The sequence below is a fragment of the Artemia franciscana genome, chromosome 21 (assembly GCF_032884065.1).
Source record: "Artemia franciscana chromosome 21, ASM3288406v1, whole genome shotgun sequence".
Classification (NCBI taxonomy): domain Eukaryota; kingdom Metazoa; phylum Arthropoda; class Branchiopoda; order Anostraca; family Artemiidae; genus Artemia; species Artemia franciscana.
This window is the reverse complement of record NC_088883.1, coordinates 4,370,727-4,383,032: the sequence shown is the minus strand read 5'-3', so window position 1 is coordinate 4,383,032 and position 12,306 is coordinate 4,370,727. Positions and strand designations below refer to the sequence as shown.

At 35.4% G+C, this 12,306-nt stretch overlaps 1 non-coding gene across 1 annotated transcript; it reads left to right on the top strand.

Annotated features, from left to right (window-relative positions):
• The first annotated feature begins 4,003 nt into the window (after window positions 1-4,003).
• On the top strand, window positions 4,004-4,120 carry LOC136041128 (U5 spliceosomal RNA). Its single transcript, XR_010620965.1, has one exon. It is a non-coding gene; the product is annotated as a U5 spliceosomal RNA (small nuclear RNA).
• Window positions 4,121-12,306: the final 8,186 nt, after the last annotated feature.

The following is a 12,306-nucleotide window of genomic DNA, read 5'->3' as shown; positions in this document are numbered from 1 at the left end:
GTCAATGATGTGTACTGTAGCTGATGATGTTTCTTTGGATTTCAAAGTGGCGGGCCAAGCTGAAAGTCCTCCTTTGTTTCTTAGCCAGTTCAACAGCCCAGCTTTGTTCCCTGCCCTCATTTTTCAGCCAGAGGATGTCTTGGTTGATTGTTGCGGAAGATGTTCAAAAGTGGATGGAGGGAAAGGAAGAATCTCTTTTGTGAGGATCTTTGCCGTAGGAAACGGCTTTCTCCTTTTCTTCGCCGCAGCTCAACTGAGCAGTAATGATTCTCTTCAAGGCTGTTACTTCAGAGCTCAGGAGATCGGTTTTAGCGACACCATTCCCTTTCTGAGTTTTTCTCTCTGAAGGGAAAGATCGGAGTACAACCTTTTTCACATCGTCTTTCCTGTTGCACAGAAAGTCCTCAATCACCTCTTTTCCTTTTGTGGCTACGTAAGTAATATCAGAAACAATCTTCTCATCGTCCACAAGTTCTGAAGTCACAATATCCATTAGGTCTAAGTCCACTCTACGGAACGGATTGCCATATGTAGTGAAAATGTCTCGAACTCTATCTCGTGAAAGTTGTAATCGCGTCATCGTCGACTGATTGTCCTTGTGATATTTCAATATCTCTGTGGATACGTTGACTACTTCCAGGAAACCATTGCTGATGGCAGCGGAAATCGGTAAGGTAAGAATTCAAGCTTCAGTCTGTCTCTCATCCATTTGTTCTCCTATTATTCTGGCCATCGTCTTTGCATCCTTGTTCACTGTACATTCCAGTATCTGATCGGAACAGGTGGCCGTAAGCCTGGTGTGCGTTCTCTCCACTGCGAAGTATCCTTTCATGAGCCTTCTGTGTATATCAGGAAAGTTTTGTGGTAAACTTCGCATGTCATATAGGTACTGTACGAGACTTCTTGTATACTGAGGATGGTCAACCACCACCAAGTATGGCAACATCGTAGCAGTTGCTGTCAAATGAGGCTCCCAGTCACATTATTATTCAGCATGATTGAATTGGATCGCTATTTCAAGTATTTCCAAGAACTACCGCCAGAAAGCAAACGTGGGTGACGCATTTTGAAGGGTTTTGAGGAGATTCATTAAGGAAGCCAAAGTGATTAAGGTATTGTTTGCCTTCTGAAGTGCAATTATCGCGTTAGCACCGTTTGCCAATGAAGTCCTGAACAAATCAATGGCACTACACCAGCTGGTCCAGACGGGATAAGTCTTCTTTTGCTTCAGAGTAATACTCTTCCAAGGACTCCCAGTAGAGGGCTAGCAAGACCTCGTACAGTATGCAGTAGGTATTGATATGTTGGTAGTAGCATTTCCCTTGAAATACCTTTTCACATGTACCAGGTAGCAGCAGCTTTGCCTGCACTATAATCTCTTTGATTCCGGAGCTTTCCATTATCTTACCAACTGCCTTGAGTTACTTGAGCAGGAGGTGGAAGCGTTCCATCTGTAGGATTACGTTTTTGAAGTCATCCGGGTATTTACTTTTCACTCCCTGTGCTAGGTGATAAATGAAGAGATCTTGCGTGACCACCGTATCGTCACATCCGTATTTTGACTGTTGCATGGTTGTTTGGTGCTTGATGAAGGAAAAGAAAGATATTAGATTAAATATTGACAAATCAATTTCAAATCACAGATGTTCCATTTGACAAGCATTTTCACTAGAACTGGAAGTTCCAATACTAAATCTGATTGATCAATGTAACATGCCTTTTTATCAGTCCTTATAAATCTAAATTAGTCAGTATCACCTAGTTTCTTGTGATATTTAGTTTTGTAAATTACTTTCATTGAGTCTCTTACTTCTGCAAAAAAAAAAATTACACTCATTTTTCCAGCCAACTTTACAACACCAAAAGTGCTTTTAAAAATTATATTTCTTTAAAAATTATTTTTTCGGTCTTCCAAATTTGTGTCATATTCTTCATTATCATCCATCAGCAAATCAGTATTTGCGTCAGAATCACATGTTGAATCAACCTGAAGTAACTGTTCTTTTATCATAGCCTACCTGATTCACTTTTCTTTTTCATCTTCTGTTCATTTATGAACAAAAATCCAATATTTTCAAAAATATAAAACAAATTGTGAACTTATGGGGAAATAGTAAAAAGGGACAGTAATTGTGAAATATGGCACAACTTCCAGGGGTGTCTAAATAAGCTATGTTTATAGCGAAGTAGACGTGATTAGTGTTGTTAGTCGCCTAGTTGCCTACAGCCCTTCAGTTGACAAGTGGCTGGCTAGATGTTTGTTGTTATCTTTTGCAGATTACATACAGGGAAGCTACTTTTCAGCAGGTAAGGGATGCTCGAAGGCACTCTTGGTTTGGTGCAATAGTGTGAGGGGCAAATCCTTTCATTTGGGTATTCTATTGGTTTTTAGACACAATACTCTGTCTGGCGGGAGAACACGATTCAAGAGACAATTCTCTGTGTGAAGGGAAAAGAGAATCAACAGGCGATTGTCCATGTGAAGGGAGACCAAGAAACGGGTCTGTGAGGAAGGAGAAGCCTGGAGCCTAAATGCAAATATAACACAAAATCCCTGTGATTTACCACCTCAAAGTTTTATCACCGTTGATACATTCTGAGAGTCTGAAGTATGGTATTCTAACTGCTAAACTAATGGTTCCTCGGTCTGAAATCACTGAAATACATTCTACAACATATTTTGGCACAAGGAATTAGTGTGGTCAGGACTGGCCCTTTTTTCTTTTCCAGGCCTTCCTCCAGAACCGTCCTAAATTTTACACAAGTCTATTTTGCCTCCAGAGGGAAAAGACTTTGTGATGGGCCAATGGGCCTGTACGAAATTGGAAGGGAAATGATTCTCGTATTTATTTCTTAAGCCCTTAGATGGTGTAAAAGCGATTCAAGTCCCAGCTACATTTAGTCCTCTTTTGTTTCGTCTTAAAAAGTAACTATTTCTGGATTTATTATCCTTAGAGCATAGCCACGTAATTTATTTTGGCTAAAAAGTAAAAGGCAAAGTATTGCTCAAGAAATCTGAAAAAAAATGATTCAAATCCATACACACTATTACTGCATAAAGTAATTGATCTTCTGCCCCTTGAAAAATCAAAAGATGCAACCATCTTTTAACTCGACAGTGTAATTTTTGGTAAAGGGGGACTGCGTTGGTGCGGACCTCTGTCCACATATTGAAAAGATTATTTGTTTGAGCCCGCACTATGTTGCAATTTCGTGTTTTGAATGGAAAAAGTATGCAAATTGATAATGTTAAATCCAAGTAAATTTGAATGCTGGGCCCTATTAAAAAATTAATTTCCTGACAAGCTGACATGTTTGAAATAATACGGAGAGAGTTGAGCGTATAATTTATAGAAAATGGTAGTGGAATTTTCTCCAGAACATTTCTTAAATAAAGACATTTTGTTTTTCTTAGTTTTGTATTAAAGCAAATGATGGGATATTAATGACCAGTCGCCATAATTAAATTAAATTGCCTAAACTGATTGAATTCCTGATGCATTTTGTTTTTGAAAATACTCCCTAATTATCAAATACTGATTTTTAAATTGAATTAGGAATCGAATCAAATTGCTGAAATTTAAATTAAGTCACAAAGGCTAGTCTTAAAAAGTGAAATGCCCTAGGTCACCACACATTTCATCAAGTCAATTGCATTGGCAACATATCAGACTAAGAATTCCTTCACCACCGCTAAGCTTCTTGGAATATTTTATTAGGGGGGCCTTTGGCTACAGCAATTGATCGACCATTCAGCTACATTACAATTATTTTTGGGCTTGATTACTGAATATTTATGTTATTTTCTTAGGATGTAGTTTTAGTAGTATGTCATTAAAGTTGCCCATGAACTGCTGTTCATTGAAAATGTTTTCACATCATATGACTTTTTGGCCCTCATTTACTTGATCGAACATTGAATTTCTTATTGCTTTCAAACCTTATTTAAAAAAACCACGAGGATTTATTTTTATATACCCAAGTCAACCTTAGCTATTTTCATAGCTCTGGCCTCTTCTCATATCAAGTTAAGCTTTCGTCTTTTACTAAAGATTACCGTGGGGAGGGGCACTTGATGGGTCTTAACAAATATTTGAATGCCGAACGGCAATATCCGGTAGGGTTGCTAGCGGTGCAAGAGACGCTGCGGCACGCTGTGAACCAATTACTATTCGAGCTTACATAACTATCTACTATGTTAAAACCGAGTCCTTATTGTAATGTTTTTGTTCGCATTAGCCTAAAGACCCTATCAATAAATATTGGCCAAGCTTCGCATAGAATGATGGGAGATGTCCACCTCTCTTTGCTGCAAGCTTTTCAAAAATTTGATTATGTTATATTTATGTTATTTATTAATATGTAGTATTCTCTCATTAGTTTATAGGAAATCGCCAAAATTAATTACTATTTACTTATCAACATACAGTAGCTGGTTTGTAAGTAATGCCAGTCGGAAAAATTCTTATAATTATTTTTTGTTTTTGATAAAATATTAATTATAAGCTCAAAATTGGTCTTGAATCGTAGTTTAATGAAAAGTAAGCTAAATATGATTTTCGTTTTAAAATTGATTCCCCCGCGAGGGACTAGGGACTCTCCAGAATAGAACTGCAGTATAGACGATCAGTTATTCTACTTGCTTGCGCGTAAATATTGCTAATGAATGCAATTTGACTAGTGCTAGTAGCAGGATAGCTAAGTAAAAACAGTCTTGATTGATGGATATGTATCTGTTAATTACGAACGCAAAGTTGGTTAAACTGTGGGTTAATAGTGAAACTAGATTATAAGAACCGAAAAGAAAAAACGCACCACATTTCAATTAATCCTTTATATATATGAAGTCCCGTCAGTGATTTTTGTTTAGGATGGGGGGAGGGGTTGGGAGAAGGTACGGTACACGTCTTCAAAACGTATCAAATTTTATTAATGTGCATTTTTTACGACTCAGGAACAAATTTTAGAGGAGGGCGAGGGTAGAAACCTTGGAGCCTCCCTCCTCTGGATACAAGCTTGAAGGGTCTAAGTATCATAGAAAGCAAAATGATGATTATACACAATTATAGTCTAAAACTCCTCAAGGATTGGCGACTATTGAGGTTTTCACAGCCAAAAAAGTGCGACATGCTCACCTAGAGGTGTAAAAGTGATGGCTAGCCGTGTAGAGATGGTTGGTCTGCTGGGTTGGGGAATCCTTTGTCTGAGAGGTAAGGGTTCGATTCACGACCAGGCTGGTTATTTGGTTTGGGATAGGGTCAGTTGTGTGACTCTCTAAGCTCAGCCAAAGTTGGCACAGCTCTGAATGGGTACCTGGAGAAATCTGGGAAAAGATAAGAAGAAAAGGTGTGTAAAACCACAGGTCGGGTCGCCCCCAACCCCCCATTACACTTCCTGGCTGAAGGGACACAAAAGAGAGTTCAGCACCGCCAGTTTAGATTTTGAGGGTCTAGTGCCGTCATACTTACCTACTTTAGAGATTTATAAAGCTTTATTAACATAATAGCAAGTGCCATATCAAGTACCCTGGCACTGCCCAGTATTTACAGAAAAAACTACCAAATACCAAGGATTAAGTACACACTGGAACCTAATGTATAGGATCCTTTTATAGGAGTAATCTTTCATATCCAAGGTGGATTAAGTATATATTGCAGGCTCTTGTATAGGACACTTTTTTTGGAACAATCCACGTATCAAAGATAAATTAACATTGTGATATCAAATCGTAACGTGTTGTTTTATAGTTTACACTATTCTGCAATCCAAATCAGATCCCATTCACCAATATCCAACTGAACTTTCACAGTTAATTCGAGGAAAACGTTACGTGAGGTTGCATTATTCATTTGGTTAGATAATACTGCTATAGATGAATAAATAAATCCAACAGCATACATTGCTACAAATTGGAGTTTTACTACCCCCCAGTACCGTATACCTTCTAAAGTTTAATGCGGCATTTGCATTTTATCAAATACTGTACATATTTTGAGTAGTGCGATTTAAATTTTATAAAAAGTAAAAGATAAATTCAAAATTATTAAGGTGACTGCATATGACTAATAAAAATACGTTGAATATTAACATACAATTATAATAATTCCTCGAATGTCAAGAATTCAAGACTTTATTTCACACACTTTTTTTTACTTTTAATGTCATAATAAAAAAAACGATGTTTACATAAACTTGGCTCTAGTTAAAGCGTAAAGGCTGTCTTGAAAGCTACAGGCGACGCTAGAACGTTTTCTCAGTAGCAGCAAAAAATGAATAAGAACTACGTGAAGGCTTGCAAAAGCTAGCAGAATTAATTCCAGCATGTCGGTATTGCATCACCTCGTTTGATAGTCTATTGGCATAACCGAAAGCATAGTTAGGTCATTACTTGGCAAATGCTTCCCCAATTGAAAATAGAACACAAATTTTAATTCAGTGGGAATTATTCCGCAAGGTCGATAGCATAATTGAGCTAGCGATACAGCTGATTCGTTATAAAAAAGAAAAAAAAAAACCTTATTAGAACATTCTAACAAGATTAGTTTCGGGGTTTAGCATTAGCCTTAAAATCAATACCATAAAATTCATACATTAATATGTCTTTTTATCTGAAGCAGAAACATTAGAAGTTCCACACAAAAATTCCCATCTTTAAAAAGTACTTACAATGCCTAAAGATACACTATTTAGTAATTTACATTGAATTGACTGTAATGTAACGTTGCAAATGGCTAGGAAATATTTATCTCTAGGAGGTATACAAAACTACAGAAAAAAAATTTAATAACATTCTCCCTTTAACATAAGGTTTTTCCAACTCGATTTTATCAAACAGTTCGTGGTAACGAACTGTAGAAATGTTTTACTGGACTTTAAACAAGCCAAAAAAAATATAATTTTTTCGTTTAAATTGTGACTTGCTATTTGAATTTCAACAAATCATTGAATGCACTAAGATATATGTATTTTACACTAGAAAAAATTTAATTTTCAACGTAAAGTGGTTATATTAATCAACATGGTTTGGACTTCAGCAGATTGAAATTTCTTGAATATCATATTAAATTTGGAACCATTGAAGACTGTGGAAAACCGTTTGAAAGTAATATGTTCAGTACAAATTCGATTCAAAAATTAGAATTGTAACAGAAAAGGCGGATGCTAATTGATTTTTTGAATTTAAAGAGATAATATAACAAAAGAAAATATATTTTTACTTTGAATTGAGCTGAATTAACCTGTCTACAAAGTGAACACACGGCATTTTTATGTTCAAAAATTATCTTCTAAGTTTCAGATGCGCTTTTTTATATAAGATTTCTTATGTATTTCTGTAGGTAGAAAGTTTCTAATGATTCTACCCTAATCTTACCAGTACTAATGGTCAAAATATAGTGCCTTCTGAATTCATTTTTTCTAATTAATAACAAAATCCTTCATTGAGAACATACTTTATTTTTGCGATGAACATCATTTTTGTAATGAGACCGAAAAGGCGTTTAAAAAAAATATTCCTTGGATTTGCCACAAATTTTCAGCTAACACTGAATAACCAATTAAGAAAATATACCAGAGGAAAAAAGACGCCTGTAAAGGCATTCAATTCCTTTACGTGCACGTAAAGGAACCAAGAGCTTCCAAAAAAAAGAGAATTCTCCAAAATAGCTCAAGTTTCAACTGGACTTGAAAATACTACATTTTAATAGTATTAATTTGCTAACAAATTAATTTAAATAAAGGGACCTTTAACAATCAAAGATCTATCAAACAGTTCATGGTAACGAACTACAAGTTAGAAGCGAGTCGGTTCAATAGTAACCGAAAAGCTAAAAAACTTGAGTTTAATAGCAACTGATAAGAATATACTTTTTATGTGGATTCCAAGTGTAATAATGTCATTAAGATTAATGTTAATAATCAAAAGCTATCCCCTGAGAAGATTTGCCTGATTTAAAAAAAAGAGCAAAATATCCCAAAAACTTCAATGGATCTTGATGTAAATTACACCATCAAGTTCAGCATATCAGAAAATGGAAAAGCAGAGGTTCAAAGCTCGTATTTATAAAGAAATATAACTTTTTGTTTTTTTTCGTTTTTTTGCCTCAAAAAAAGATCACGGATGCGTTTTGGAAACCTTTTGGGTTCAGTGGAAAAAAAAACCCACTGACACTGGATAAATGACCGTAGATAACATAATTTTGTAATAGTTTAAACATAATGTTCATAACGAAAAGGGAGGGCTTGGAATTACCAGTGGGTATTTATGGGGAAGATGAACTAAATCAAAGGCACTATGTACATCCATGTTGTCCAAGAGCTCTAAGATGAACCTTTCAACGAACGTTGTGGAGGATATTGAAGCTGGTCAAAATATACTTTTTGTATTCAATTTGTCCAAAGGGTGTAATCTCAAGAATGGCTAAGGGTATTAAATTGAAACTGACAGGGAATATTGAGGGAGGATATTTAGCTTTTTTACATATTTTTCCTTCTACACCATGCATATATTTGTGTTTGAACTAAAAACATTGTACAGCTTTAGTCTTAAACATCGATTCCAAATTTAACAATAATTATGCAACAAGTATGCTTAACACAATCAACACCCAGACCACCTTTTGCAGCCTAAGAATTTAGATTCAAGTCCAGCAAATTAATTGCTAAGCAGAAAACATTAAAAATCTAAAACACCCGTAAACCTTCTAAAGGCTATTGCGTCATTTGCCCTTCACTGAAACTAAATGGCAATATGGGATTCAGAGGTCAAACCCAAATATGGCCAACACAAGGAACTTAGTAGTCAAGAATTGTCGTTAATGCAATATGATACAATATTGAAATATAAAATGTTCTGCTAGATTACGTTTTGAGCTACTGAGATTTTCAAGAATTAATGTCACTTTACATTAAAATCCGCAGTCTATTTTTATTAGTTTTTCTGATCATATTGAGTACTATATTTCATTTCAATTTCCGTCAATGCTACGAGACATTAAACTACTTTTTATAAGAACTGCAATTCTTAGTGAAATGCAAATGATGCAATAGTCTTTAGAATATTTACAGGGGGAAGAGAATTGGTAGTACCTTTACGTCTGTTTTTAGTGATTTCTGTTAGTTTCAAGTTTGACTCGAATATTTACTTCAATACTACCTGATCTGCATGTAAAAGGCATTTAGATTCGTGGCCTTGTTAAAACTTTTCACACCTGAAGTTTTAAAAATAGAGGGAGAATTCCTTTACTTTTGTACCTCATTTTGATTTAACCTCCATTTTAAGTTTATGCATTACGCTATTGGTTTTTTTTCTGATGTGCAGATATACCTTACTCGGGCTTCTTCTGTCGGCCTGTGACTATGCCGTGGAACTGCCAATTTCCAACATGAAAATAATGCAGGTGCAAGTAGGTATCATATAAGCTGTGAGAATTTTTTTTTTTTTTAGCTTTCTGTTCTTGTGAAATAAATGATTAATAATTTTTGGTATTTTATCAATATGATAGAGAAATCTGAAAAACGAGCAATATAGTAATAGAAAAGGTGAAGATGTACTAAAGAAAACTGACCCGTTTCTGTGGATGCTTAAATCATGCAGGCTTATCTTAGTTGTGACAGTATTTTTGGAGAAACTAAATTTCAGCTGGGGGAAGAGGCAAACTGTATTTGCAGCAAGAAAGACTTAAGAAGCTCTCAGAGTAAGGCAACCTTGTGGAAGCATACCACAACGTCAGCGCACCTTACTAGTGAGAAAGCATGGATCTTAGCACAAACTATATAATCTGAAAGATCTCACTTCCAGGACAAATCAGGTGAAAATCGTTTGCTGGAGATTGAAAGTAAAATTGTATGCGTCCTAGTGAAGCAGAATTGTCCTTACGATCCATGCGACAGCCTCACAAAGTTACTATTAACAGGGCCAGAGCTACTGAGTAGGCTTGCCCTGGATAAACAGAAAGTGACAAATTTGGTGTGTCAGCATTTTGGCTACACTTCAGGGAACCACAGTCGTGTCTGCTGATTAACAACTGGCGATTGATATCACTTTTGCTGATGGTGTCTTAGAGACAAAAGTTGATAGGCTCGATATATTCTCTTGTCCTGACAGTACTTCAGGTGGGGTATTTGACAAATTAAGCCAATTGTTGCAAGCACTGGAAAATGAGGGCGTTGACTTACGGAATTGGGTCGGCTTTTGCGCAGATACAACTAACTGATATTAATAGATATACTAAAAGATTTGACTTATTATGCTGACTCTAAATATATAAAATGTATTAACTTTAGTGTTACCCATCAAAAGCTAGGAGGCTGCTAATATTTGCCCGATTATCAAAAAAGGAGGAAACACCCCTTAAGAGTCCAGGAATCTTAATGAAAATCCCACCATCAAATTCAAATTACGAGAATCCTCTTATAGAAGTTTCAAGCTTCCTTCTGCAAAAATGTAGAATTTTGTATTTTTTGCCAGAAGAAAGATCAAGGATATGTGTAGATTAATTGTGTTTTTTTTCCTTTTCCCAAGGGTGATTCCATCGAACCAATAGTCCTAGGATATGTCAAAGAAAATAAAAGTGCTCCATTAAGCCAAAAATAAATAAAAACAAATTCAAATAATTTTCCAAGCGTAAAACTACCACAAATCATCATCAATTAATAAATTAAACCCAAAACCAAAAGAAATTACAATAATAAACCGAGCCAAACTCAAAACAAGCAAAAATTAGCCTGAGTAGGGCTGACAACCCTCACGCCTTCTCAAGACCAGAACAGAATTTACACTTTAGTGAAAGCAAAATACATTTCAAGCGTTTTCACTTTTTTGACTTTAGTAAATATACAAGTAGTAATATTTTAAGGAATAAATATCAGAATATGTATATTAAACTGACAATCCATTGTTATTTGCTTTTTAAGTAAAGTGCAAATTATGTTCTGGTCTTGTGAAGACATGGGGGTTGTCAGCCCCACTCCTTTAAATTTTTGATCGTTTTGGGTTTGACTAGGTTATCTATTGTAATTTTTGTCAGTATTGGGTCTCATTTATTTATTAATGGTGATTATTGTTAGTTTGAAACTTGGAAGATAAGTAAAATTAACTCGTAGAATTTGGTAACGCTTTCAGCAGTAGTAATAGAAGTAATAAACTATTTGAGCTGCCAACATCCCCTGAAATTTTAACTTAATACCCTCAGCTATTCCTTAGATATTGGTGATACTTAAACTTGATAATCAGCACAAACAGTGTGTTACTTTTTGTTCCGCATCCCCCTTCCTAGCTTTGATGGGTAATGTCATCTCCATAGTTATAGCTATTAAAGATTTTGTTTATTTCACAATTTAAATCACTTATTTGGAAGAATAGGAGCTAAAAAGGGCATGGGAAGGGGTTGGGTGTTTTCCGACCAGTTTTCAACATCCCCTCAGCATGTCATGAAAGTTTCAAATCAACGCCTACAACCGTTTTTAAAATATTGCAGACCCTCTTTTTTGATAAACTGGGTGCAAGGAACTGCATTTTGATTTAGTATAGCACATCCCTCAATATTCTCCAAAGTTTCTACTTAATACCTTTTCGGATACACCCTGAATCAAACATCCCCCTTTTCCTAATGATAAATCCTTCATATAAACAATGGGCAAATTGTATACTTACAACCCTTGGCCCAAGGCTAGGGGACAGGGCATCCCTTGAAGTATTGCTATCTCAAAGTTTTGATCTAGTGTATTTGGGTAAAAATGGACGTGGAAGGGGGGCTGGTTACCCTTCGATCACTTTTGACTGTTAACAAGGAAACTAGAACTTCCGATTTCCAATTGGATGATCTCCCTCGGAAATCTATACGACCACCCCAAAATTTGAATTTTCAACCTCTTCTCGAATTCAAAGGAAAAAGGGGAAACTATGATGTTTGAACTGACAAAAAAAAAAAAAAGAACTAAGAATTACGCTAAACAGGCATTTTTGGAGTTAAAGTAAAAAAAAAAAAATATCTACACATGCGCATTCTCCGTTTAAGTTCATTTATATTACTTTTTAGGTCAATTCTTTTTATATAAAAGGATAAAATTGTACTTTCGCTGAATGGGAAAATAAACGCTTAAACACATTCCTCATGTTTTGGCCCTGATGGTGCTCAGGACTTAAATATTAAAAAACAACTTTTACCGCAAAATACACATTTTCAGTTTAGTTTCATTTATATTACTGTTTGAGCAATTTTTTGTTAATTGTTCAAAATATGGATAACCTTTGTTATTGGTGACAAAAGCAACCAAATATATTTTAGATTTAATTACAGTTCTAAA